Source organism: Sorex araneus, chromosome 4, assembly GCF_027595985.1.
Source record: "Sorex araneus isolate mSorAra2 chromosome 4, mSorAra2.pri, whole genome shotgun sequence".
Lineage (NCBI taxonomy): Eukaryota > Metazoa > Chordata > Mammalia > Eulipotyphla > Soricidae > Sorex > Sorex araneus.
The window spans coordinates 203,140,764-203,168,062 of record NC_073305.1 but is presented as its reverse complement, the minus strand read 5'-3'; the positions used below and the strand labels follow the sequence as shown (position 1 = coordinate 203,168,062).

The following is a 27,299-nucleotide window of genomic DNA, read 5'->3' as shown; positions in this document are numbered from 1 at the left end:
AAGGGGTGTGCACTGGCGGAGGAGCCGAGGAGGATCCGAGTTTTGTCCACAACCCACCCAACCCCCTCGTCAGCACCCCTTGGTGCCTGCTTCAAGGTGGGCCCCTAGGTCTGGTGAGCCCCAGGGGGCTGTCTTTATTTCAAGTGCTTATTAGTGGAGAATGGTCTTAAAATAGCCCATGAGGTGCTACTGTATTGGCCAAAAAAGCATCATAGAAAAATCCGTATCGATTGTCTGGATGCCAAGCACAGTAGACACCGTATTAATGGTGGTGGTGGCACTGAGGTCTGGCCCACAGCGCGCCTTCAGAGCTAGACTGGCAATTGCAGAAGCCAGTGCAAAGCGAGTGCCCAGAGACTGTGTGGCCAGGGGTCACTGAAGTGACAGTCCCCAGTGGAAACCCTCTGGGACTCAGATCCCAGCTCTTGGAAAGACAGCCGAGACACCAGAACCACACGCAGTGGTTTGTCCCCCTGCCCCCTCCACCTCCTACCCCTGGGTCTCCTCCTCTCTCTGTGGTCGGTGTCACATCTATTTTCCATGCTGATCTCTCTGGAAAGCACAGGTGTACAAACCAGGCATGTGGCTGACTGCAGATCATGTGCCTCTGTGTCTGGGACTCCAGAAGGTCGGCATGTGTGTGCACGAGTAGGCTATTTATATCTGAGCAGACATGTGTGGACCTAGGAAGATGTGTGCGTGCATGAAAGGACATGCATAGACAGAGACGGGTCTGTGTGTGAGGAGAAGATAAGCATCTTCATGGCTGTGCATGTGTGTGCATGTGTCCATGAGCAGGCATGTCAGTGTGCATGAGTGCCACATGAGACTGTGTGTGGATAGGCGGGCAAATGTGGGTCAGTAGACATGTGTGTGCATAGGCTTGTGTTGGCGTGGTGTGTTGTAGAGTTACATGATCAGAGCTACGTGACAGTTCCCTCGGAAGGGCACGGCATAAGTCAGGCTTCTGCTTGACCTGGGAGTTGTCTGTCAGCCCCACCTCCTGAGAGGGTGTCCTTGAGGCCACCTGCACCCCAGGAGCCCAGCCTCCTCCCTTGACAGGGTCACAGCAGGCGCTCCCTGGGCAGGGCAGCCCCGTAGACCCACAGCCCTGCTGTTCTGATTCAGATCGTGTAGCCCGAGCCCCTGGCATCACGGGCTGCACTTTGCCGCGCTCAGAGCTCTGCTTCCTTGCTGAAGAGCCAGGTCTGCAGGAAGCTGTTCCAGCAGCAGCAGCAGCAGGAGCCGCGGCCGGAGCAGCAGCCACAACAGCAGCAGCAGCAGCAGCAGCCGGAGCACCGGCACCCTCCAAATTGGGACTCTAGCCCTTTAAATCTGCTCAGTTACCAAAAAAGAAGAGGCATCAGACCCTGTTAATTAAAGCTCGCCCTGGTCCATCATTCTGAGGAGCTGCAGTGCTCTGCTCCTTCCTGATGGCTTAGAGATTCTCCTAACTCCCAAGCCATGGATCTTGGAGAATTCCCCCCGAGCTCAGCAGGAGGTATGATCCTTGGTGATGGCACTGGGGCTTGTGTGGCTCTAAATCAATGATCTCATTGACTGCATGGACGCTGCCTGGCCCCCCTCTCTCTCTCCCTCTCCCCCTCTGCCTCCTCTTTCATTTCCCAGCTTGTGTTTAGTTGAGACAAAAGAAGTTATTGTGGGTTTAAGGGGGAGGGAGGGGTCAGCATATCCCGGGGTGTGGGGAGAAGCTGGGGGGGGCTTCTGGAGGTGTCTCCCAGTAGATCTGCTTTGACCCTGACTTCACCTGGCTGGCAAAGTAGCTCAGGGGGAGCCAGGAAGCAGGTTGCTTTCAGCCTGAGCTCCGACTCGACTGAACCCTGTTCTCCTGGCTGGGTCCCTCGCCTTGGCTTGTAAGGAAGAGGGCATACCCCTGACTTGACTTCTCCAGTCAGTCACCTGCCCCTCTGCGGGGTGAAGATGGCAGGGCCGTTGGTGGGGAGCCCCGTGCTCTGTTATCGGAAAACTCATTCCAGCCAACTTTCTCTCCGTGAATCGTCCCGGCAGGAACACAGCGCTGGCTCCGGTCCTCAGCCTCCCCACCCCTTTACTTTCCTGCTGTAGGTGGGAAGGCTGGCGATAGGATTTCAGGAATTCCTGACCCTCTCCCTCCTTTCCCGGGGCGCCTTTTGAGGAAACTCACTTCTAGCCGAGTCTAAGATGCGGTTGCAAAGAGAGTTGTTTTTTTATTCAGGAATCTGCTCGCGTCTGGCAGAGAGAGAGAGAGAGAGAGAGAGAGAGAGGGAGGAGATTTATCTTCTTCTACATTGCATTTTGTAAATGGTACTCGGGCCCGGAGAACATCATTCTGCAAATCCTTCATTGATTTGTTTTCGCCCCCACAGCTTCCTTCTGGGGAAAAAGCTTGTCTCAAGTTCTACCCGAAGGAACGGTTTCCTTTCAATCAGCTTGACATGACTTCACAGCCGTCCCCAAAACCAGGCCCTGGCAGAGGGAGCCATTTTTTCATCCTAAGTGACAGTACCCTGTGCCCAGGGCTTGGGTCTTTGTGCTGGACACGGGGGTTGTTATGGGCTTACACCTCCCACAATCCCACCTGGAGAGTAGCTTAGTGGGGGAATACTTTTACTTTTTTTTTTTTCTTTGCCAGGGGTTTTTAAGTGCCCTGGATGGTGACTCTCCCCTCTCAGGTCTCCCAAGAAACTTAAGCCCAAACTCAGAAAGCCCAAGTTTCTGTCTGGGGTCCCTAATTGTCTGCAGAAGCAGTTCCACCTTTCCTCCGGCCCTGTAGGGGAACTTCCGGTGAGGGCGAGGAGGGATTCAGAGGCGGCCTCAAGGCAGTGTGGGTGCAGAGGGACTCGGGTTCTCCCAGCAATAAATTCCCCGCCAGTGCTGTGGTGGCAGCCGCGCTCTGGGCAGGAGAGAGCGAGTGAACCCCACGGATGAAGCACTGGATGGAATTTCTAGCGGCTCTGCCCAAAGGTGATCTACGAAATAACACAAAGATCTATACAGGAGGCCCGGGGAGGGAGGCGGGGGGTGGTCCTGTAAGGTGGAAGGCACCGGCAGGAGGGGAGCCGGAGGGGGCTGCATGGAGAGAGTGCTCCCTCGGCATCGGCAGCTTCATGGAGCTTCAGGTTTGGGCCTGGAGTGGGGGCTTTGGGGGTCTGCAGCGGTACTCGGGCTGCTGGCCCATGGACCGGGACTCCCGGGAGCCCTCTCCTCCCTGTGCTCAGCTCCTTCCCCCCCTCTTCTTCCTCTACCCTCTTTGAGTACTGGCGTTGGGGAGGGGGTCACCTCCTCGGTTGGGTCAGCCTGTTAAGACTCACACCCCTTCCGCTACATTCTAGGGGAACCCCCCAGAATCTGCATTTTACAATGTGCTCCCAGAGCTGGATGGCGCTCACTGCATGTGTCTCTGGATGGCCGGTGCCTTTGACAACACGTCGAGACATAGGCTGTTCTTTCCAGCTCAGCATCGTGCACGTGTGTGCGCATGTACGCGCGTGTTACGTGTGTCTGTGTTATTCGGTTCACTGCATGGTTGCTGTGTTCTAGCTGTCCTTGGATGCCAAAGGACGTGGCTTAGAGCTGAGAATTTTGTTGAGTTTTGTGGTCCTGTGTGTCTCGTATTGGCCTTGGTAGACCCTTTCTTTCCCCCCGGGGGTGGGGAGAAAAGATCATAACCTTCAGAGAAAGATGGAGAGGACAGCCCTTCCCTGGAATCATCCCACCCTTCATCCGCATGTTATTGTGGTCAGGGAGCTCACGCCCGTGCACTTCAGTTTCTTCCCCTGAGAGAGTGGAGTCGTTGGGACCGAGTGGGACAATGTCCTTTAAGTCTGTGTGCACAGCGCGTACAGCAGAACCCTTGCTTCCAGCTTTCCAGTGACAACAGGGGCTTCGATTAATGAAGGCTCGACCCTGAGGGCAAGTAAGGCAGTTGGCCATTTAAGTGCCTCTGTGAACTTCTCTGCTGACCGCTGCTGTTTGCTGTCCATGCTCTGACGCTTCGAAAATTTGTTGAGTGAATGCATGATGGTCTGTGAGCCACTTTTAAACCTTCAAGTACGTGATTTTTTGTGACGAGGTGAGACAGTCTCACTCAGTTTATTTAAGAGATGCACCTGAGCCAGACAGATAAATATAACATAGCCCCATGAATAGAACACACAGGGGTAAAAATACCCTTTAGTGGAGAAGTGTGAAGTGTAGTGAGAGCCCCCAGCACTAGGACCTGTGCCAATCGCCTGTGGTCACTGGGGGCATCGTGGACCCCTTCCAAGTGCAGAGGAATTGGCTTTCTTGTCACTGCTACTCCCTCTCTTCATGCCCACCGAGGAGGGAAATGAACATGGTAGAAAGAGGTATGCTGCACACGCCCACTCTGTGTAGACCATCAGTTCGGTGTCCATCAATATCACTAAGTTGATAGGTAGACACTGTCAGCTATCGGGGAATGTCATTCATTTTATGACTATTTATCAAAACAATGATTCTGATGATAACTAATGCTACGACTTTCACCCATTTCCATCGAATATTTGTGGGGGCACCCATAAAGGAGTGAATGCTTCTGCCCTCATGCCAAGATCTAACTAATTAGCCCAGTCGCCCATATGGATGGGTCCAGGCTGAGGGGGAAAGCCCAGTGCATCACAGGTGCAGGGGGGACAGGTCTGTTCTAAGGGCTTCCGAGGAGTACTTACTTAACCTTGTTTGCTCATGGAATAATCCCAAATGGGTCCCCAAAGAAGCGATTTGGAAGAGGAGTTGAACCCACAAAAATCAGAGGTGGAAAGCCACTTTGGAATGAGTGGGTAAATCCATCTGGTGGGGGTCTGGAGGGTGACGTGGTGTAATGGAAGGACAGAGAAATGAGTAGGTTCCCCAAGAGTTCCCCAAGGTGGTTTCAAAAGAGAGGACTTGATTTGGAAGAGTCACTGAGAGGTTTTTAATAGGATACACACTTAGGAAAATCAAATTCCACAACTAGGACTGGACATTAACTGTACAGCAACCTGCCGTCTCGGCTCTGATACATCGGTTAACAGAGCAGACTGAATCCCGTTCGTAGAACTTTCATCCAGCAAGGAAAGAAGCATTGTTAAGTGCAAGGCATAAGTAGCTTGTTCTAGAGAGAAATCAGATGGAGCTCTAGAGGTACGACAGGCAGACTCAGTGATGGGTCAGGGTGGCAGTATCGTGAGCAGGATGAAGGCAGACAGGGGTGGGGTCGAACAGACTCTTGTAGACACGGTTAAGAGTTGAGTGAGAAAGAAGCGGGTGCTGAGTTCGGAGCAGAGGAGAGACGCTGAAAAATTATCCAATGAGCAGAGCTTGTGGGTGGGTAGGGTGGACTCAGGAAGGCCAGCAAGGAGGCGGCTGCGACATCTGGGTAGCACAGGATGATGACTGGGCTAGGGGGACAGTGGGGGCATGGAAATGGCAAGGATTCTGGACTTGTTTGCTTCGGTGGGGACAGAGGCAGTTGCTGATGGATTGGGGAGTCTTAGGAGAAAAAGAGATGAGTCAAGGATGACTCAAGTTCAGTTGGCCTCCGATGGGGATGACTGTGGGAGGAACAGGTTTGGGAGAAGATCGGGAGCTCGGTGTGTCTCCTGTTCACTTAGAGATGTCTGTGGAGCACCCGGCAGAGCCGATGAGTAGGCTGTAGTTCACAGAAGAGTCTGGGCTGGATACAGCCTCGGGAGCCTGTATCAGAGTACAGATGGTATTTAAAGCACTAGCGGATGAGATCATCAGGACATGGATCACAGAGGGAGAGGACTAGGGGCTGAATTCTGAGGCATTACAACTATTGGCATGTTAAAGAGAGATGGAGAAGCCAGTCAAGGAAATTGGAGAAGAGGTGTCTTTCCCCTTCAATACCATTCACCTCATTCCTCTACTCCATCTCTCTGCTCTCGGAGGAACAAGGTCCAATTTCAACCATTTCTTCCTGACTTCTTTCTGCCTCCTCAGAGGTTTATTGCATCTTTAACTGCCTTTCCTGACTCCCTAGTTCTCTTTCCTAGTTTGCTCTTTCCTTTACATGTAATCATTTCCTTCTCTTGCCATTTATTGTACTATCACTATATGCCAGGTTCAAAGAGTAGATCCCATCATTAGTACCTGTATATTTCCATTTACACAGCATTTTGGACATTCCATTCCGTATAGTGAAATAGAAAATGTATTCTCAGAAACTAAAGACAAGAATGTCGTACAAATGAAAATGCAATTTAGAAGAGAAGAGTAAGATCAGAAAAATCAGAAAGTAGACATCGTCAAAAGGTTACATAAGAATATGATTGAGCTACCAATCTGATCAGAACTTCCTGCTCAGAAAAAGGGAAGTGGGAATTCCTTAAATAATTTTCTGAAATATAACATAAGCAAAAACAGTTTTGCATCTTGCTAACCTGTGTCAATATAGAAACAAAATGAAAATTTTATAACAGCACCCAGATGACATGGAACTTTATTCCTACCCAGACCTCCAGGGATTGTGTCCAGTCTACAGGGATGGGCATAATTGTTTCCAGTTTCAGACTTTTGGAAACTGTTTTGTGAATTTCATTGTTCATGAAATCATATGCTTCTTTCTCAAAATGTTTTTTGCATTTAATTCTAGAAGAATCTTTTCTTACGAGATAGTTAGGGGCCACTGAAAGAAATTGGGTAGATTATAGTCTATTTTTGTAACATTTGTTGAACAGTTTATCATATATATGTGTAACATAACTTACAAATGTATAGTCAGAGATTTTTGAACTGTCACTGTCATCCCGTTGCTCATCGATTTGCTCGAGTGGGCACCATTAACATCTCCATTGTGAGACTTGTTGTTACTGTTTTTGGCATATCGAATATGCCACGGGTAGCTTGCCAGGCTCTGCCTTGTGGGCAAGATACTCTCCGTAGCTTGCCGGGTTCTCCAAGAGTGATGGAGGAATCAAACCCGGGTCGGCCGCATGCAAGGCAAACGCCCTACTGCTGTGCTATCGCTCCAGCCCAAGGATTTTGAAAAGGACAAAGAATTACCCCAGCAGGAGCAGTAGAAGCATAAATTAGGAGGAGAGAATCATCAGGGGGGTTGGAGGGAGGTTGGGATTTGGGAAGCAGAAGGTGCTAGCAATTTCTTCCTTCCAGCAAGGGGTGCAGGAGCCAGATTGAGGGGGGTCCAGGGAGAAATTGGAGCTTTGAGCTGAAGCCTGTGAGTGGAGACTGCTATTTCTAGAAGTCTGCTCTCAGGAGGAGAGAGAGGGTGGCAGGCAGAGGAAATTGCAAAACCTAAGAAGAGTTTTGTTTATTTCTCAACAGAATGGGACAGACTGAATCATGTTCTTGGAGAAATAGGTAGTCTGGAGACAGAGGAGGAAGATAAAACAGAGAGAAAAGAAAACCAAAGAAGCCGGGACCTAGACGAATTCTCATTCTGCGCCCTCCATGCACCCACTCACACAAACCTCTTAACATCCCCCCCAGACACCGCCCCCCACGTACAGACATTGCACACACCATATGTACAGTGCCACCCCAATGCCCTCTGCGCACACATCTCCCCCACCCTTTCCACATTTGGTTTTGCTCTCCCTCCTTGACTTCCTGACCCTCTAGTCATTGTTTATTGTTCCGAAGCTGAGCTGGCAACTACAACCAGCCTGCGTGAGCCCTAACAGAAGCTCCCTTTAAGCTCCTGTCAAAGAGGGCCCTGGGTGGGGGGAGGTGTCTGCTGGGGTTTTATTTTAGCTACTGGTCCGGGACCTTAGCCAGTGTCATCTTGACTTTGCAAACAGATAGGCAGAGTTAGACCCCAGATCTCAGGAGAGCTGGCCAACTCCTTCACAGGCCTTTCCAGAATTCTCCCTCTTAATCCCTCCAACTGGAGAGTGTCTCAAGTTTCAAAACTGCCAGGAAGGATTGAGACATCGATCCCGATCCCCCGGCCCACCCCTCCTACCCCCTCCACAGCAGGGAGAGGGGACCAAAAAGAGCTTCTGCAGCACCTCTGGGGGATGGTTGGTTACCTGCAGAGGTGAGGCAGGGGCTTGGCGGGGGGTGCGTTTTGAGATCTCTGTGGGGAGGTTTTGGGCAAGGGAGGCAGGAAGAGAGGCCGTAGCAGGGGAGGATTTGAAAAGCTGGGCCCCGTGAGCATTCCACTGGGTCTCAGGTAGGTCCCGAGATGGGGTGGCCAGCTGCCAGGGCGCCCCTCCCTGGAGCTGTAAAGACAGGAGGAATGCAGCAGGGCCGGCCGGATGCACTGATCCTGAGCACTGACCACGCGGGTGTAAGCCTCAGAGCCCTGCTTCTGGGGGACTGGGCCTGGCCCACTGCCCTCCCTCCTGGGAAAGGGGGCGCACAGCGGGTGTGACCCGAGGTTTCTCCGCCGCTCATTCCATTATCTATCTCGGTACCCGGAGCATCTGTCAAGTGAATTCTGTGTCTCTGGCAGGTTATTACGCGCTGAATTAGTGTGGTGAAATAAAAACGATAATAAAGCTGTACCAGACTCTTAAATTGTTAAAATTTATTATAAAGTGTGCATAGTTATTAACTGATTTTGTGCCTGTGTGCATTTGTCTGTGCCCAAAGCCAAAGAAGATGAAAAGTGATTCTGTCAGAGAGGAGGCTGAGACTTGGCTCCTGGAATTCTCCCGAGAGTCCCAACGGGGCAGCAAATTCAAGCTTCCCGTGGCACAAGTTTCTCCAGGGCACAAGTCAGCACCCAGGGACAGTAGGTGACTGACCCCCACAAGTGCCAAGGGTACCCAGGGGCCTGGCTGTCCGCTGAGGGCATCAGGCCACTGGACCCCACTTTAGCTCCCAAAGAGGTGCCTTTGAGCCCAGGTGGGGGCCTTATTGGGTTACCACCTGGGTCCCAAAGACCCCTGAGACCAGCTGGAGTGCAGTCACCCTGGCTGGAGGACTCCCTGCCATGGAAGGAAACAGGAAGAGCAGAAGGTTGAGGCTGACAGTGGACAACTATGCCTCAGTGCCCTGGAATTACCTGGAGTCTGTCCATGTTCCCTTAGAATCTCTCAGGAAGGACAGGACCCACAGAAGGATTAGAGTGAAGGACTCTGACCACAGTTGGACCCAGCTGGGAGGGTTGAGAGCCCAGATGTCAGGGGTCAGAGGGCACTCTGCCTGAGGCTCAGAGTACCATCACACAAAGAGCTGGGAGCATGTTTGCAACTTTTCTTTTTTTTGGGAGGGGGGACACAGGTTAAGCCACATCTTTGAAACAAATCAATGGTGGCGGGGGGATAGTGCAAGGAGGATGACTTGTGTTTTAAAGACTGTTGGATGGTCCTGATTGCATCCTTTCAGTCACTTTTTTAGAGGAAAATGAAGCTGTGCTAGTAGAGATATTTAAGATTGCCAACACCGTCCAAAAATTCACCCCCCCCCCACCGTCTTCCTCTCTGCTCCGTCATAGCCTAAGGCTAACACAGGGGTGGTGGGTGCAGAGGGCGTCTGGAGAGTAAAATATGTTTTTATTGCGAGTAATGGGCTTATTCCTTTTCCAACCTGCCCCCACTTCACCCCAGCAAGGTTGACCCAGTAGAGAGACGATAACAGGATCACGTGGCTCTGTAGAAATAAGTGAGATCTAGTTAGTTCATCAGCATCATTTCTTTGGCCAGGCGGAGCGATTTTCTAGTTTCAAAGACAGTCAAATTGCCAATGTGAGAGCTGGTAGCAGCTGAAGTAGATCATAAAGCGGCCAACTTAAGAGAGCCACAGCGCACTGCAGAACCCCCACGTTTCCGATCCACTTTTATATGCTCTGTCTTGTTCCAGAAAGATGCATATTCAGCTGCAAGACCCAATTCAGTTCAAGATAAATAGACAAACAAGATAAGACAAAGAGAAAACAGAACAGGCAAAGTAAGGATGGAGCCAGGCGTGAGATTTGGACAGACAATTCAGGAGATTACCATGCCTCTGCTTGACGTGACCCTCAGACCAGCCCAGTTTTTCTTCTGGCCACACACAGAGAGGGAAACTGTCCTTTCTTGCAGACCCAGCATCCACAGGATACGAGCTGCTCAGGAGGCGATGCTGTTCCGTTTCTGGAGGCAGAGAGAAGTGTTCCCCATGGTCCTCAGAGAGGGCTTGCTCACTGCAGCGTGCAGCGTCCTGGATAGCCTACCGTCCATATGGCCGGGAATTTGATAGGCTGCTTTGTAATCTTGTTTCCCAAGGTAGGGGGGGGGGGATGGCTCAGGGGACAGAGCTTCCCCAAACACTCTCCGAAGGTCTGACTCAATCTGAGATGAGATAATCCTTCTTTCCTTCAAGCTGTGCTTCCTGAACGATTCCAGGGAGCAGCATCCGTCACAGGCTGCTTCAGTGTTTAGGTTATGGCAGATCATTTTCAGGGGGGACTGTTAAAGGATGGGGTATATGAAGATTTTGTGCATCACCAGTCTTTATGCTTTCATATTGGGGTTTCTCATAAGATTTTTTTTAAAAAAAAAAGGGAATCCCCATTACTAATCACTGTTGACAAACAAGAATAGGAAAATGAATTGATTTAACCCCCTGGGTGATTGTTCTCCCAATAATGTGAGGTTTGGGGAATGAACTTTGATGTAATTCTCTTTGACAAGAACTTGGAGGGCAGTTGTCCTGTGCTCTTGGATCCCATATGCTTTAACAGTTGGCGGAACTGGAGGTGGCACTGAAAGCCTCTCACGAAACCCCAAGAGGTGGCCAGGGCACCTTCCAAACACAACAGTTATTTCAGGATGATCCTATGCCTGACCCGCCCCTTATAGCTGGAGTCTTTTCTGAATGGCTGGGACTCTACTAACTTTCATTTGATTGGCCAATGACTGCTTAGTATACATTTTGAGCATCAGCCTACCTGAGTGCTGAACTAGGAAATACTTCAGGGAAACATTGGGATCTCATAGAGAATCTAGACAAAGGGTCTAATAACTCCCTAAACTGATCAATGCACAAAACCTTTTAATCCAGAAAAACTTTGAGCATCTACCTCAATGATGAAACGGCTCATTCATTTCCTAAAGTATACATGTGCTACAAATTAATCATCTAGGTCCTAGAAGGAGCTAACTTTATGTACTTTTTTAAAATTAATTTTTAAAAATTGAATCACTGTGAGATACAGTTACAAAGCTTTTGTGATTGGGTTTCAGTCATAGTATTCCAACACCATACCTTCACCAGTGTACTTTTCCCACCACCAGTATTTCTAGCATCCTTCCCGCCAACATCCACCTCCACCTTCCTCTATGGCAGGAACTTTCCTTCTCTCTCTTTCTCTCTCTCTTCTCCTACCTCTTCTTTTGGGCATTATGGTTTGCTATATAAGTGCTGAGAGACCATGATATTTGGTCTATTCCAACTGCCCTTGCCTCCAGTCCTTGAGTCAGGCTTCTAACTGTGGACCCTTTATTCTGGCCCTTGTTTCTACTATCCTTGGTTCTTAGCCTTATACTATGTTTTTTTTTATATCCAACAAATGAGTGCAGTCATTCTATATCTCCCCTCCTTCTGACTCATTTCACTCAGCATGATACTCTCCATGTCCATTAAATGAATAAACGAACTTCATGACTTTATTTTTAACAGCTGTATAGTATTTTATTGTGTAGATATACCATAGTTTCTTTAACCTGTTATCTGTTGTAGGGTACTTGAATTGTTTCCAGATTATGGCAACTGTAAACAGTGCTGCAATGAACACACAAGTGCAGATATTATTTCTGCTGTGTGTTTTTGCACTTTGGGGGTATATTTTAGATAAGGGGTTAATATCCAAGATACATATGGCACTGGTAGAGCTTTATAAGAAAAAACCTCCAACCTTATCAAAAAATGGGGAGAAGAAATGAACAGAAACTTCCTCAAAGAAGAAATACAAATAGGCAAAAGGCACATGAAAAGGTGCTCTACATTGCTAGTCATCAAGAAGATGCAAATCAAAATAACAATGAGATATCACTCTACACCACAGAAAGTGGCACACATCAAAAAGAATAAAAGCAACTTGTGCTGGCATGGATTCAGGTAGAAAAGGACTCTCTTTCATTGTTGGTGGGAGTGCTGACTGGTCTAGCCTTTTTGGAAAGGAAAACAATATGGGCATTCCTCAAAAAAACTAGAAATTGAGCTTTCATATGATCCAGCAATACCACTTCTCGGAATATGTACTTTTCTTTTTACTCTAAGGCAGTTAAATGATGAAGAGTGTTTTCTGAAAACATGATGATAGTGCGTTTCAGAATAGCTGATACACATGCTTTCTTTTTAGCAATAATTAGAGACCAAAGCCTATATTCTGTAACTGTAGCACTGCACTGTCATCCCGTTGTTCATTGATTTGCTCGAGCGGGCACCGGTAACGTCGCCACTGTGAGACTTGTTACTGTTTTTGGTATATTGAACACACCACGGGTAGCTTGCCAGGCTCTGCGGGATACTCTTGGTAGCTTGCCAGGGTCTCCGAGAGGGACTGAGGAATCGAACCCGGGTCAGCCAAGTGCAAGTCTGTAAAAGTCACTGCTAATTCCTGACCATAAGACTTTTCAAAAGAGAGCAATAATTTTGATCAATCTGTTCTATGTCAGTTTGTGAGGAGGATCTTCAAGTAATAATGATAGGAAAAAAAGGAAAAACAAATAAAATTCTGTTTTATACCATGGTCCTATTTTGGGAAGAATCTATTGTACCATTCATTTATTGTTCTAGGTTCTGGGAAGGGAGCAAGAAACAGTGTTGATTAGCCACCTACTCTGCTCACGCTCTAGTGATGAAAGACAGACAACTAGAATGTAGCAAACATTTTCCTTGATGAATTTGTTCTAATTGCTTATATCTGAATAGCACGAGGTGAGTGTTTGTCAAATTGCCTTGTTTTTTTTTTTTTTTGAGTGTAGATCCTGTCTTCCTCTGTGTACCTCTAGAAAGTTCTGTTTTGTTCATCTGAAAGTACTAATTTGTTTGTTGGTTTTTCTAGCAGGAAGTTAATTTGTCTGGCTAGGAGCTAACATATTCCTTGGTTACTGAAGCTTAGCTGGGCTGCTTTGTCCTGGGGTGTGTGCAGTTTGGTGCCCTACCAGAGTTACTCACAGAAATTGGGTCTCTCTTCTTGCTACACTCTCCTTTCTTCTATGTCTTTCAGACTTTCTAGGAGCTGGTGTTTCCCCAAACTCTGTCTCCTGATTTCTCAGTTTCTGACTTTGCAGGGTTCTGAGTGGAGTGGGGGGGGGTGCTCTAGGATGAAACCATAAAGACGGGAAATCACCCAGTGCATTTCCCTCCTGCAAATATCACCTCCTCTGCACTATCTTCCTGTTTCCGAACACTCTAGTTCCTCTGTGCATTGTCTTTTACACATTTCCCAGAATGTATGATGGTCATTAGTAGGAGCATTGCTTACATATGAGTCACTCCGTGAATCTTAAATATAATTCCCAATCTTTGCAAACAAATAAATAGACATAGCGAGATGAGACCATTTCAAATAGATGGAAACTGCATTGATGGGAAAAGTAGATCTCAGGGTGTTTGGGCCATGGATGATGTGTGGCTGGCTAGGGGGTTGCTCCATCTGAGGGAATGGGAGCAACTCTCTTAGAACTGTGCACGAAGCCAAGATCTGAATGATGTCAAATCAGACTTTAATGGATCTGAACATGACTAGTCAGAGGACTTGGTATGTTGGAGGCAGGGATTAGGTAGTGGAGCATATAGGGCACGGCAGACCAAGGTACATTGTCAGCTTTTCATTCTGTATGTGATGGGAAGTCAAGGCATGATTTATTTATTCAAAAGATGCCTCTGGTTCTGCAGAGGGTGACAGCCATTGTGGTTGTCTAGGAGGGGTCAGAGTGGGAGGGGCAAGAGTGGTGGCATCCACAGCACCCTCAGGACTGAACACCTGTGCAGAGTGCGAATGAGTAGACAGCACTGGGTCAGTGCTGACCTTGTAGGTCATCGGCCCTAGAACCGGGACCTACATGGAGTTGGCAGAATGGTCATTAAGAGGCTATTCCTAGTATGATTAATTCAATCCAGGGGCCATAGGAGAACAGTCATACGTCATCCTGTCCTGTCTGCCTCCGTGGACCTGTGATGGAATGTTGGAGCGCCTTGATTTTTGAGGTTGCAGACCTTTCATTTCTTTAGCAGTTGAGGTGATTTCCTGCACTCTACAGGGGAGGGGGACTCCAGCATGGACCTTATATAGTTCCCGGAAGGCAACAGCAGGGAATTCCTCCTGGTATCTGGTGCCTCAGCCTGAGCCAGGTGTCATCACGGCCCAGCGGCTATAGGTCAGGCTGCCTCAGAGGGTGTCTGGAAGAAGGACTGCTGTCATTATCAAACTTTCTTCCCAGAGCGCAGAAACCGCATCTGGCAGGACCTGTATGCAGACAGACGTGGACTAATTTGGGGGTGTCCATCCCAGGTCACCTCCGGCAGTCTTTCTACTTACTGTTTCCTCAACTGTCAGCAGGAACCCCATTACAATGAGGAGGGGATGAGGTAGTCATGGAGAGAATGGTGTGCACAGGGGTCGGTGGTCGATGGGCTGGCAAGGGGAAGCTCCTGAGCGAGCTGTGTGGGGGCAGCAATGCAGGTGCGCATCACTTTCCCTGATAGAGGCCTTCCAGGATGAGGATATATCCAGAGGGCCACCATCATGAGCAATGAGCACTGATGGCAGGAGGGCCACAGTTCTTTTTATTTTTTTAAAATTTTCATTAGAGAATCACTGTGATGTACAGTTAGAAATTTATGAACTTTTGTGTTTGCATTTCGCTCATACAGTGATCGTTCACCCATCCCTCCACCAGTGCCCATTCTCCTCCACCAATGATCCCAGTATCCCTCCCACCATCCCCACCCCAACCCCCACTACCCCACCCTGCCTCTGCAGCAGGGCATTCCCCTTTGTTCTCTCTCTGGTTGGATGTTGTAGTTTGCGATAGAAGTATTGAGTAGCCTTCATGTCGGTCTATAGTCTGCTTTCAATTTGCGTCTTCCAACCCGAATGGGAGGGCCACGGTTCTTGATAGAAACTGGGCAGGGACCCTTGGTGACTGTAGAGCTTTGACAGACAGGTCAGAAAGCTCCCTCTCTCTTAGCCCCTGCATAATCGTTGCCCTAGTGGGAGTGGAGGGATCAATTTTTTTTTTTAGTTCACAAAAGTGTGAATGTTTATTTTTATGAACATTATTTTTGGTAATCTCTTGGGGCCTCCCTCCTGTGATTCTTGCCCAACCAGGCCAACAATTTAATGCAGCAACCCAAGGATGCTGTGACGCTGCTCAGGCCTTTTAGTGCAGGGGATTACCCGGCACCATCTCTGCCGTGCTTGGGGGCCTCCAAGCACTCCAAGCACTTCCTCTTGACAGTGCTGGAAGCCTCCAAGGCTGCATCTGGTGATGCTCAGAAGACCACGTGGTGCTGGGAATGAAATCGGTTCAGCACACTAGGCCCATGCCCTAATCCCTGGACTGTCATGGAGGGATCAATTTAATTGCAAAGCAGTGCTCCATTTCCAGGAAGGACTTTTAGGACTGGGCCCCGTGTTAGCTGTGCATTTTTTTTTCCCAGGAGAGGCTTGGAGCTATAGACATAGGAAGTAGGAAGGATGGGATGGAGCAGTGTTGCTTTCCACCCACTCATACTTCTGTGGGATCTGTGGTTTGGAAGCGAGGCTGTTCCATGCTACTCAACGGTGCCGATCCCAAATTCATCTTTACAATTTAAAAATGGGAATTTTTTTTTGGCCTTCAATCCTAGAAATGTTAAACCTTCAAATATTTTAAACATGTCTGGACTCCAGACATGATCTCAAATCGGGACTGTGTGCTGGGTACCCTTGGAGCTACGGGGCAGGAGAGAGACCCCCAAGTACAACTGTCCTTTCCTCTTCTCTTCCCCCTTGTGGCACTGACTGTTTCTGCGGTGACCTGGGGTTACACACACTTGGCGTTGGTGCTAGGCATTCCAAGATGCACAACAGCTGGCATTGCATGTGGATCTGTGGGGGCAGTGCCAGGAATCAAACTCGCGACCCCATCCAGATGCCCATTTATAAGGCAGGAGGTCCACTGCTGAGTTATCTCTACTGCCCCGATGTATCTTCTTCAAATCTCATAGAATAGGGGGGTCTCAGTCAGGAATGTGAAACACTGGTGGCAGCTAGTGCCTCTTAGGCACACCAGCTTTGCTGCAGCGAGGGCTGTTTGGGATGCAGGGGGTGAGGTATGGGGAAGCAGGACCAAGTTGGCATCCTGAGGGGCAGTGCCTGCCTCTGCCTTAGCTTCTCTTCTGTGATACCATCATACAACACTTAGGTCTGGGCCGGGCAAGACCCGGGCTGAAATCAGGGTCAGGGCCCTGGTCTCCATACCCACCCCGGGGATGCTGGGAAAGTAGGACCCCAAGTCCCCAGAATGGCTCCGAGTTCAGCTGAGGAAAGAGCAGGGTCTGTCTCTGCAGTCATAGCGAATAGATGCCTCAGATCCAGTCTCTGAGTGTTCCCCCCGGAAGACCACCCTGAGTTTGAGATGACCAGAAAATGCCCTGCACACCTACATCAGGAGGGGGAAGGATTCCCTTCTAGGTTCCTGCCCAGTCATGAAGCGCAGCTGCAGTTTGGGCTGCGAGGAGCTTGAACCATGACAACCGTGAGGCCAGGCAGGGTTTTCTCACATGGCTGAGACCTAGGGAGAACCGCCAGGCAGAGAGGGCGCCCAGGCGGGACTCGGAGACCCAGGCTGGGGCTCAGAGCACAAGGTGATTCCGCTGGTGTCTAAGCCTTTGTGCCCCGGGGCAGTCAGAGCCAGTGACAGCCACCCCCCCACCCCCCACCCCGCCACCCTGACTGATGAACACGAGGAGCTTTTCCAAGTCTCTGCCAATAGCAGCACCCAGAGTTATTCAGAAACTAATTACACATCTGGGCAAGCCCGCTTCAGCCTACTGGATTGAGCACAATCCTATTAGAGTTGAATGAATAACTTCCCACGCACAATGCCTGCCGGGAGAGCCGTGTAAGCGCCAGCGGAGGGCAGCGGGAGGCAGCACTGGGCAGAGGGGAAGCGGTGGGAGCCAGGCCAGCAGGCTGGGGGCTGTGGAGCTCCCAGGGCTCTACCCTTGATTTCACTCTTGGGTTAGATCCGAGTCTATTGCTCCTCCCCCAGTGCTCCACACCCACATGCCCCTTGCTCCGGCTGGCGGGGTGTCATCTTTCTCACTGGGATTGGAGAGGTGGAGGAGGAGACTGTGCTGGTGACCACAGTCCTCATCGAGGCAGCCCAGACCCTCCGGCCCTCTAGGGGAACTCGTGCAGCTCCTCACACAGGAAGCCTCACCACCTGCTCCCTGGGGAGGTGACTAGAGACCACAGCTCTGGGATCCCTCTGGGCCTCTGACTGAGCTTGTGGCACATCCCTGGACCTGGGGCTGGGCTCAGGTTGCTATGGGAAGCCCAAACCCCTATGACTAATAGCTGGAACTGCATCTTGGTTCAGCATCCTGGGGCCAGTGCCTAGGCCTCCCGTGCTGGGCTTGCAGCCGCACTGTTCTCCCGTACAGCCAGGCCAAGCACGCCCAGTCCGTAGGGAGGTGTGACTCCCAGTCAGAGACTGCAACTGTGAGTGTGGATATAGGAGTGCACGTGTGCATGCATGCATATGTCTGTAGGTGTGCGTGTGTATGTTCATATGCCTGTAGGTATATGCACATGTGCTTATAGAAGCACAGGTGTTATGTACATGTGTGCACACTGACGCATATTTATGTGCATCTGTGTGTGGATGTGTTTTCACGTGTGAAGAGGCTCTACAGGCCTCTACAGCCACTTCTGGGAGGAGAACAGCACGTCCACAAATATGGGCCTGATTATGTTTTTGTCAGCAAGATGGGGATGCTGGACCCCAGGGCATATGGGGGAGACAGGCACCAGGTGGGGAAGCCCCAGGGAGAGCCTGGTTGCTCCTCCTGCCGGGCCTGCCACACCCTGAAGCTTGTTCTGTGCCCTGTAGAGCCCAGATGTCCACAGGCTCTGCCCACCTCTGGTTAACAGCTCCTGCTCCCAGGCTGCTGGCGGGCTGGGACGAGCCCGTTGGCGCTTCTGCAGAGCTGCCCCCAAAGCTGCTGTCACTTCCCAGGGGCCTGTTCTGCACGGCCCATTTGTGTGGGTCCATTGTGTGCAGTCGGCATTGGGTGACCTATTCCATGTGGGTCCATCCCGAGTGGGCAATTCTGTCCATTCTAGTCTCTGTGCAGTCTGTTCTGTGTGTCCTGTTCTCAGGGGGTTTGTCTCGGGGGGTCTGTTGTGTGTGGCCTGCCTGGGTGGGTCCATTCTGCGCGGTGTGTTGTGTGTGGCTCTGTTCTAGGGGGTCTGTTTCACATGCATTTGTTCTGCATGGTCTGTTGTGTGTGGGCTGTTTGTGTGGACGACTGTGCGTGGCGGTGGTGGTTCCTGGCTCACACAGGAGTTGCGCGCCTTGAGGTGTTGCCGCATCTGCCCGGCTGGCTGGTTACACAGCGTCACACATGGCAGTGCTGGGCAGAAGTCAGCGGGGATGAACCCTCAGAGGGGATGAACCCTCCTCCCATGGCCCTGTTCCTTGCCTGTCTTTGGGGACTTTGTCTCCCAGGTCACTCCCCGCCCCCCAGCCTTTTCCAGGGAGACAGTCCTACTGTGTGCGGATCAACACACGCCCTGACTGAAGGCAGGAAAGCTCAGCCTGGGCTGCATTGCAGTTACAAATGCGGTACTGATGGGGCTTACCACACACACACACACACACACACACACACACACACACACACACACACACACACACACACACATACGGCTCCAGCTCTGGGGGTGCAGTTCCCAGGTGTGGAGGGTTGGGGTTATGACACTCTTCTGACAGGAGAATGCCCACGTTTGTTTACTTTCTCACCTTGTGTCCTACCTGAAAGATGGAGGGGGAGAGGAAGAGAAAAGGGGGAAGAGAGGCAAGGGAGAAACCGGGGGGCAGAGAAGGGGAGAGGGAGAGAGAGGAGCAGGAAGAGGAGGGGCAGAAGGAGATAAGCGAAGAATGGGAGGGAGAGGGAGCCAGGAACAGAGAAGGTCAGAGCCAGCTTCCTCCCCAGAGCTGCACCCCCATCAGATTCGGGCTCTGCCTGTAGGTCCAAGTTAACCTGACTTATCTCCGAAAGCCCCACAGTCCCATGTTCAGAGAGTTTGGGGTGAAAGTGTGTGGATTTGGGGAGGCCGCTGTTCGGGTCTAGCCATGTCTAAACTGTAGGAAGGACACTTGGAGACCAGAGGACAGACAGGGGCAGAGCTAAGGGGGTCTTGGGCTGGCAGCAGCATGGAAAGCAGGGGTGCCTCTGCAGGGTGGGTGCAGACAGAACAGCCTGGGGCACAGAGCGCTGCTCCTGGCGCCCAGCTTCTGCCCCTGGTCCAGGGAGTCCGTGCAGTGCTCTCGGACATTCACGGCACCCCCTCAAACGTTGGCCTGGCCTGTCGCTTTTGCCTGGAACATTTCCACACTGTGCTTTTGCAGAGCTCCACAGCTCACGGAGGGTGAGAGGCTGGAGGTGTGGTCAGAGGGGCCTGGGTGTGTGTCAATGCTGGAGAAGCTGGAGGGGTGTGGTGAGCCTCTGACCCATGGCCCAGTGACAGACCTGTTGGTCTCTGTTTGCTGTGCACTCATACTTTGGAGCCCTGACCTGGGTGCAGAGATCAAAAGCTCTGAGGCCATCCACAGGGCCGTCTGGACCTCCCGCTGCACCCCGGACCAGGGCCCTATACCAGAGTTCCCCTGAGAATCCGCCTTTGCCCTGTTCCTGCCCTCGAGGCAATGGGAAGAAACAGTGCTGGCTGATAATTAAGTTATTAGCTGCCAAAGCTTAATTGCTCTCAGGAGTGTTTTAATTTAATAGGGACTCTTAAAAACAAAAAGCTTTGGAGACATCAAGGATGTGGAAGCTGAAGAAAGGATGTGTGTGTGTGTATGTGTCTCTGTGTGTGTGTGTGTGTACTTATGCCAGTGTGCATGTCTGTAGTAGAATTTCTCAGAACTCCTTCCGAGGGTACCCAGCAGTGGGGAAACAGAATATAGAATCTGACTCTGCATCAAATGGCCCTAGGGCTGAGAAGGGAGCTCCCTCCCTGGCCCTGGGGGATGGTCAGTGCCAGTCTGCATGGCCTTCAGAAAAAGTTCCTGCAGCTGGAAGAAGCAGCAACAGCGCAGCAGGAGCACCAACAGGAGCAGCAACAGGAGCAGCAGGAGCAGAAGGAGCAGGAGCAGCAGGAGTAGGAGCAGCAGGAGCAGCATCAGGAGGAGCAGAAGGAGCAGGAGCAGCAGGAGTAGGAGCAGCAGGAGCAGCATCAGGAGGAGCAGCAGGAGCAGGAGCAAGAACAGGAGCAGCAAGAGCAGGAGCAGTAGAAGCAGCAGCAGCAACAGGAGCTGGAGCAGGAGCAGGAGCAGCAGGAGCAGGAGCAGCAGCAGGAGCAGAGCAAGCAGCACGAGCAGCAGCAGGAGTAGGAGCAGCAGGAGCAGGAAAAGGAGCAGCAGCAGGAGCAGGAGCAGGAGCAGCAGCAGGAGCAGGAGCAGGAGCAAGAGCAGCAGGAGCTGGAGCAGGAGGAGCAGGAGCTGGAGCAGGAGGAGCAGGAACAGGAGCAGGAGCAGCAGGAGCAGGACCAGGAGCAGGAGCTGGAGGAGCAGGAGCAGGAGCAGCACGAGCAGGAGCAGGAGTAGCCGGAGCAGCAGCAGGAGCAGGACCAGGAGTAGGAGCAAGAGCAGGAGCAAGAGGAGGAACAGGAGCAGCAGGAGCAGGAGCAGCAGCAGGAGCAGAACAAGCAGCACCAGCAAAAGCAGGAGCAACTGGATCTGGAGCAGCAGGAGGAGCAGCAGGAGCTGGAGCTGCAGGAGCAGGAGCAGAAGCAGGAGCAGTAACAAGAGGAGCAGAAGCAGGAGCAGCAGGAGCAGGAGCAGCAACAGGAGCAGGAGTAGGAGCAGGATCAGGAGCAGCAGGCAGAGCAGCAGGAGTAGGAGTAGGAGTAGCAGGAGCAGGAGGAGGAGGAGGAGCAGCAGGAGCAGGAGCACTAGGAGCAGGAGGAAGAGCAGAAGCAGCAGCAGAAGCAAGAGGAGCAGGAGCAGGGGTAGGAGCAGCAAGAGGAAGAGTGGGAGCAGCAAGAGGAAGAGAGGGAGCAGCAGAAGCAGGAGCTGGAGCAGCAGCAGGAGCAGGAACAGCAGGAACAGGAGCAGGAGCAGCAGCAGCAGCAAGAGCAGGAGCAGGAGTAGTAGCAGGAACAGCAGCAGGAGCTGGAGCAGGAGCAGCAGGAACAGTAGCAGGAGCAGCAGCAGGAGCAAGAGCAGCAGGAGCAGGAGCAGGAACAGCAGTAGGAACAGTAGCAGGAGCAGCAGGAACAGTAGCAGGAGCAGCAGGAGCTGGAGCAGGAGCACCAGGAACAGTAGCAGGAGCAGCAGCAGGAGCAAGAGCAGCAGGAGCAGAAACAGCAGCAGCAGCAGGAGGAGGAGCAGGAGCAGCAGGAGCTGGAGCAGCAGGAACAGGAGCAACAGCAGGAACAGTAGCAGGAGCAGCAGGAGCTGGAGCAGGAGCAGCAGGAACAGGAGCAGGAGCAGCAGCAGCAGCAAGAGCAGGAGCAGGAGTAGTAGCAGGAACAGCAGCAGTAGCTGGAGCAGGAGCAGCAGGAGCAGCTGGAGCAGGAGCAGGAACAGGAGCAGCAGGAACAGGAGCAGCAGGAGCAGGAGAAGCAGCAGGAGAAGCAAGAGGAGGAACAGGAGCAGCAGAAGGAAGAGCAGGAGGAGGAGCAGCAGCAGGAGTAGCAGCAGCAGCAGCAAGAGCAGGAGCAGGAGTAGTAGCAGGAACAGCAGCAGGAGCTGGAGCAGGAGCAGCAGGAACAGTAGCAGGAGCAGCAGCAGGAGCAAGAGCAGCAGGAGCAGGAACAGCAGCAGGAGCAGCAGCAGGAACAGTAGCAGGAGCAGCAGGAACAGTAGCAGGAGCAGCAGGAGCTGGAGCAGGAGCAGCAAGAGGAGGAACAGGAACAGCAGAAGGAAGAGCAGGAGGAGGAGCAGCAGCAGGAGTAGCAGCAGCAGCAGCAAGAGCAGGAGCAGGAGTAGTAGCAGGAACAGCAGCAGGAGCTGGAGCAGGAGCAGCAGGAGCAGGAACAGCAGGAGCTGGAGCAGCAGGAGCTAGAGCAGGAGCAGGAGCAGCAGCTGGAGCAGGAGCAGGAACAGGAGCAGCAGGAACAGGAGCAGCAGGAGCAGGAGAAGCAGCAGGAGCAGCAAGTGGAGGAACAGGAGCAGCAGAAGGAAGAGCAGGAGGAGGAGCAGCAGCAGGAGTAGCAGCAGCAGCAGCAGCAGCAGCAAGAGCAGGAGCAGGAGTAGTAGCAGGAACAGCAGCAGGAGCTGGAGCAGGAGTAGCAGGAACAGTAGCAGGAGCAGCAGCAGGAGCAAGAGCAGCAGAAGCAGGAGCAGGAACAGCAGCAGGAACAGTAGCAGGAGCAGCAGGAACAGTAGCAGGAGCAGCAGCAGCTGGAGCAGGAGCAGCAGGAACAGTAGCAGGAGCAGCAGCAGGAGCAAGAGCAGCAGGAGGAGGAGCAGGAACAGCAGTAGGAACAGTAGCAGGAGCAGCAGGAGCTGGAGCAGGAGCAGCAGGAACAGTAGCAGGAGCAGCAGCAGCAGCAAGAGCAGCAGGAGCAGGAGCAGGAACAGCAGCAGCAGCAGGAGCAGGAGGAGGAGCAGGAGCAGCAGGAGCTGGAGCAGCAGGAACAGGAGCAGCAGCAGGAACAGTAGCAGGAGCAGCAGGAACAGTAGCAGGAGCAGCAGGAGCTGGAGCAGGAGCAGCAGGAACAGGAGCAGGAGCAGCAGGAGCTGGAGCAGGAGCAGCAGGAACAGGAGCAGGAGCAGCAGCAGCAGCAAGAGCAGGAGCAGGAGTAGTAGCAGGAACAGCAGCAGGAGCTGGAGCAGGAGCAGCAGGAGCAGGAGCAGGAACAGCAGCAGCAGCAGCAGCAGGAGCAGGAGGAGGAGCAGGAACAGCAGGAGCTGGAGCAGCAGGAACTAGAGCAGGAGCAGGAGCAGCAGCAGGAGCAGGAGTAGGAACAGGAGCAGCAGGAACAGGAGCAGCAGGAGCAGGAGAAGCAGCAGGAGCAGCAAGAGGAGGAACAGGAGCAGCAGAAGGAAGAGCAGGAGGAGGAGCAGCAGCAGGAGTAGCAGCAGCAGCAGCAAGAGCAGGAGCAGGAGTAGTAGCAGGAACAGCAGCAGGAGCTGGAGCAGGAGCAGCAGGAACAGTAGCAGGAGCAGGAACAGCAGCAGGAGCTGGAGCAGGAGCAGCAGGAACAGTAGCAGGAGCAGCAGCAGCTGGAGCAGGAGCAGCAGGAACAGTAGCAGGAGCAGCAGCAGGAGCAAGAGCAGCAGGAGCAGGAGCAGGAACAGCAGCAGGAACAGTAGCAGGAGCAGCAGGAACAGTAGCAGGAGCAGCAGGAGCTGGAGCAGGAGCAGCAGGAAGAGTAGCAGGAGCAGCAGCAGGAGCAATAGCAGCAGGAGCAGGAGCAGGAACAGCAGCAGGAGCTGGAGCAGGAGCAGCAGGAACAGTAGCAGGAGCAGCAGGAGCTGGAGCAGGAGCAGCAGGAACAGGAGCAGGAGCAGCAGCAGCAGCAAGAGCAGGAGCAGGAGCAGGAACAGCAGCAGGAACAGTAGCAGGAGCTGGAGCAGGAGCAGCAGGAGCAGGAGCAGGAGCAGGAACAGCAGGAGCTGGAGCAGCAGGAGCTAGAGCAGGAGCAGGAGCAGCAGCTGGAGCAGGAGCAGGAACAGGAGCAGCAGGAACAGGAGCAGCAGGAGCAGGAGAAGCAGCAGGAGCAGCAAGTGGAGGAACAGGAGCTGCAGAAGGAAGAGCAGGAGGAGGAGCAGCAGCAGGAGTAGCAGCAGCAGCAGCAAGAGCAGGAGCAGGAGTAGTAGCAGGAACAGCAGCAGGAGCTGGAGCAGGAGTAGCAGGAACAGTAGCAGGAGCAGCAGCAGGAGCAAGAGCAGCAGGAGCAGGAGCAGGAACAGCAGTAGGAACAGTAGCAGGAGCAGCAGGAACAGTAGCGGGAGCAGCAGGAGCTGGAGCAGGAGCAGCAGGAGCAGTAGCAGGAGCAGCAGCAGCAGCAAGAGCAGCAGGAGCAGGAGCAGGAACAGCAGCAGCAGCAGGAGCAGGAGGAGGAGCAGGAGCAGCAGGAACTGGAGCAGCAGGAACAGGAGCAACAGCAGCAACAGTAGCAGGAGCAGCAGGAGCTGGAGTAGGAGCAGCAGGAGCTGGAGCAGGAGCAGCAGGAACAGGAGCAGGAGCATCAGGAACAGTAGCAGGAGCAGCAGGAGCTGGAGCAGGAGCAGCAGGAACAGGAGCAGGAGCAGCAGCAGCAGCAAGAGCAGGAGCAGGAGTAGTAGCAGGAACAGCAGTAGCAGCAGGAGCTAGAGCAGGAGCAGGAGCAGCAGCTGGAGCAGGAGCAGGAACAGGAGCAGCAGGAACAGGAGCAGCAGGAGCAGGAGAAGCAGCAGGAGAAGCAAGAGGAGGAACAGGAGCAGCAGAAGGAAGAGCAGGAGGAGGAGCAGCAGCAGGAGTAGCAGCAGCAGCAGCAAGAGCAGGAGCAGGAGTAGTAGCAGGAACAGCAGCAGGAGCTGGAGCAGGAGCAGCAGGAACAGTAGCAGGAGCAGCAGCAGGAGCAAGAGCAGCAGGAGCAGGAACAGCAGCAGGAGCAGCAGCAGGAACAGTAGCAGGAGCAGCAGGAACAGTAGAAGGAGCAGCAGGAGCTGGAGCAGGAGCAGCAAGAGGAGGAACAGGAACAGCAGAAGGAAGAGCAGGAGGAGGAGCAGCAGCAGGAGTAGCAGCAGCAGCAGCAAGAGCAGGAGCAGGAGTAGTAGCAGGAACAGCAGCAGGAGCTGGAGCAGGAGCAGCAGGAACAGTAGCAGGAGCAGGAACAGCAGCAGGAGCTGGAGCAGGAGCAGCAGGAACAGTAGCAGGAGCAGCAGCAGCTGGAGCAGGAGCAGCAGGAACAGTAACAGGAGCAGCAGCAGGAGCAAGAGCAGCAGGAGCAGGAACAGAAGCCACAGCAGTCGCAGCAGCAGGACTAGGAGCAGGAGGAGGAGGAGGAGCAGGAGCAGCAGGAGCAGGAACAGAAGCCACAGCAGTCGCAGCAGCAGGACCAGGAGCAGGAGGAGGAGGAGCAGCAGCAGGAGCAGGAGCTGGAGCAGGACCCAGAGCAGGAGCAGCTGGAGCAGGAGCAGCAGGAGCATTAACAGGAGCAGGAGCAGGAGCAGGAACAGCAGGTGCAAGAACAGGAGCAGTACCAGCAGGAGAAGGAACAGAAGCAGGAGCAGGAGCAGCAGGAGCAGCAGAAGCAGCAGTGGGAGCAGGAGCAGCTGCAGGAGTAGGAGCAGGAGCAGCAGGAGCAGGAACAGGAACCACAGCAGGAGCAGCATCAGGAGCAGGAGCAGGAGGAGGAGCAGGAGCAGCAGGAGCTGGAGCAGCAGAAGCAGGAGCAGGAGCAGCAGGAGCAGCAGAAGCAGCAGTGGGAGCAGGAGCAGGAGCAGCAGCAGGAGCAGCAGGAGCAGGAGCATCAGAAACAGGAGCAGCAGGAGCAGGAGTAGCAGGAGCAGGAGCAGGAGCAGCAGAAGCAGGAGCAAGAGCAGGAGCAGCAGGAGCAGGAGGAGGAGCAGCAGTAGCTGCGGGAGCAGGAGCAGCAGGAGCAGCAGCTGGAGCAGCAACAGCAGGAGCAGAAGCAGCAGGAGCAGGAGGAGGAGCAGGAGCTGCAGGAGCAGGAGCAGGAGGTGGAGCTGCAGCTGCAACAGGAGCAGGAGCATCAGCCAAAGCAGGAGCAGCAGCAGGAGCAGGAGCTGGAGCAGGAGCAGCAGGAGCAGGAGCTGGAGCAGGAGCAGGAGCAGCAGCAGGAGCAGGAGCAGGAGCAGGAGCAGGAGCAGCAGGAGCAGGAGCTGGAGCAGCAGCAGCAGGAGCAGGAGCAGCAGCAGGAGCAGGAGCAGGAGCTGGAGCAGGAGCATCAGGAGCAGGAGCAGCAGCAGGAGCAGGAGCAGGAGCTGGAGCAGGAGCAGCAGGAGCAGGAGCAGCAGCAGGAGCAGGAGCAGGAGAAGCAGCAGCTGCAGGAGCAGCAGCAGCAGCAGCAGGAGCAAGAGTCAGCTGAGCTCTGACAAGATACATTATGTGGGACCAGGAAAGCCGCCTTTTGCTGTGGTCTTGCACCCTCTTTGGGGCTGAGGACCCCTTGTGAGAGATCTACAAGGCCCCAACCTGTGATTGCGCTGGGTCCAGAAACTTCCTCAGACCGGGGACAAAGGATTTGGCCAAAAGTTGAGGTTCTGTTTAGAAAAGGGGGTCATATATATGCATGTAATAGGCTATGTTTCTCTTTCAGTGGGCCGGAGAGACAGACAATGGGATTGGGGCCAGTTCATTCCCTGGCTGCTCAGACTCACAGGCACAGCCAGCGCAGCTGTGCAGCAGGTAGCGCCGAGCCAGCGACCTGCGTCCACATCAGGCGCTGCCTGTGCTGCTGGCATGGTCTGAGTAAAATGGGTGCAGCCTGAATCCAGCGGAGACGTGGTGCCTTAGGGGGCTTCACCCAGTGAGGGGAAAGGCAGAAAGAGGCAGGGACCAGGAGCTTCACGACAGAATGCTGGGCTCCCGAAAGCAAAGACAACTGAACACAGTTGTCTAATCCCTGAGCACTGGTCCAGGTCAGTATTTGCCAACTATGATGGGGCCAGGGCACACACGGGAAGTGACATTTATATGGCATGTGAGGCGGCTGGTGACCACAGGGACCTACCTCGATGCTCTGGTGGTTCTGTAAGGGCTGGGGGAGGGTGCCAGTCACTCTTGTTGTGGCCTCTTTGCAAAAATGTAGTGAGTCTATGGGGAGTGCTGGGTTCGAGGGGTGGGGGTTGGAGAGTCGCATGGAAGTTGGAGGCTTAGGAGGGTTGTGGTGCTCAGGGGAAGTTAGGGGGTATCCTGGGACTCAGGGGGCTCAGGGAGCATCAGTGCTTGGGAGCACAGCCTGCAAGTTCCTAGCTCTGATGTCACAGGGCTGTGTTGCACCTGCTATCTTCATCTCTCCACTGGGGCTAATATTAATATCCGCATCGGCCTCAGAGGCATCTTCGGAGAATTCAATGAGGAAGTTCATGCAAAGTACTCGCGAGCCTGCAAGGCCTGGGGTAAGCAGTTCATTTTGTGTCAACTCTCACTAAATCTTTCTTTCAACACAAGAAGTCAGTGACTGAGAGATGCCCGGGCGTTCAGAGATG

General features: G+C 53.0%; 1 protein-coding gene across 1 annotated transcript in view; it reads left to right on the top strand.

The window, feature by feature from the left end:
* The first annotated feature begins 1,284 nt into the window (after positions 1-1,284).
* Positions 1,285-27,299, top strand: part of CALN1 (calneuron 1) — a 554,332-nt gene continuing 528,317 nt past the window's right edge. The window contains exon 1 of the mRNA XM_055134277.1: positions 1,285-1,501. The gene's annotated coding sequence lies outside the window, so the exon portion shown is untranslated. The remainder of the gene's footprint in view (positions 1,502-27,299) is intronic.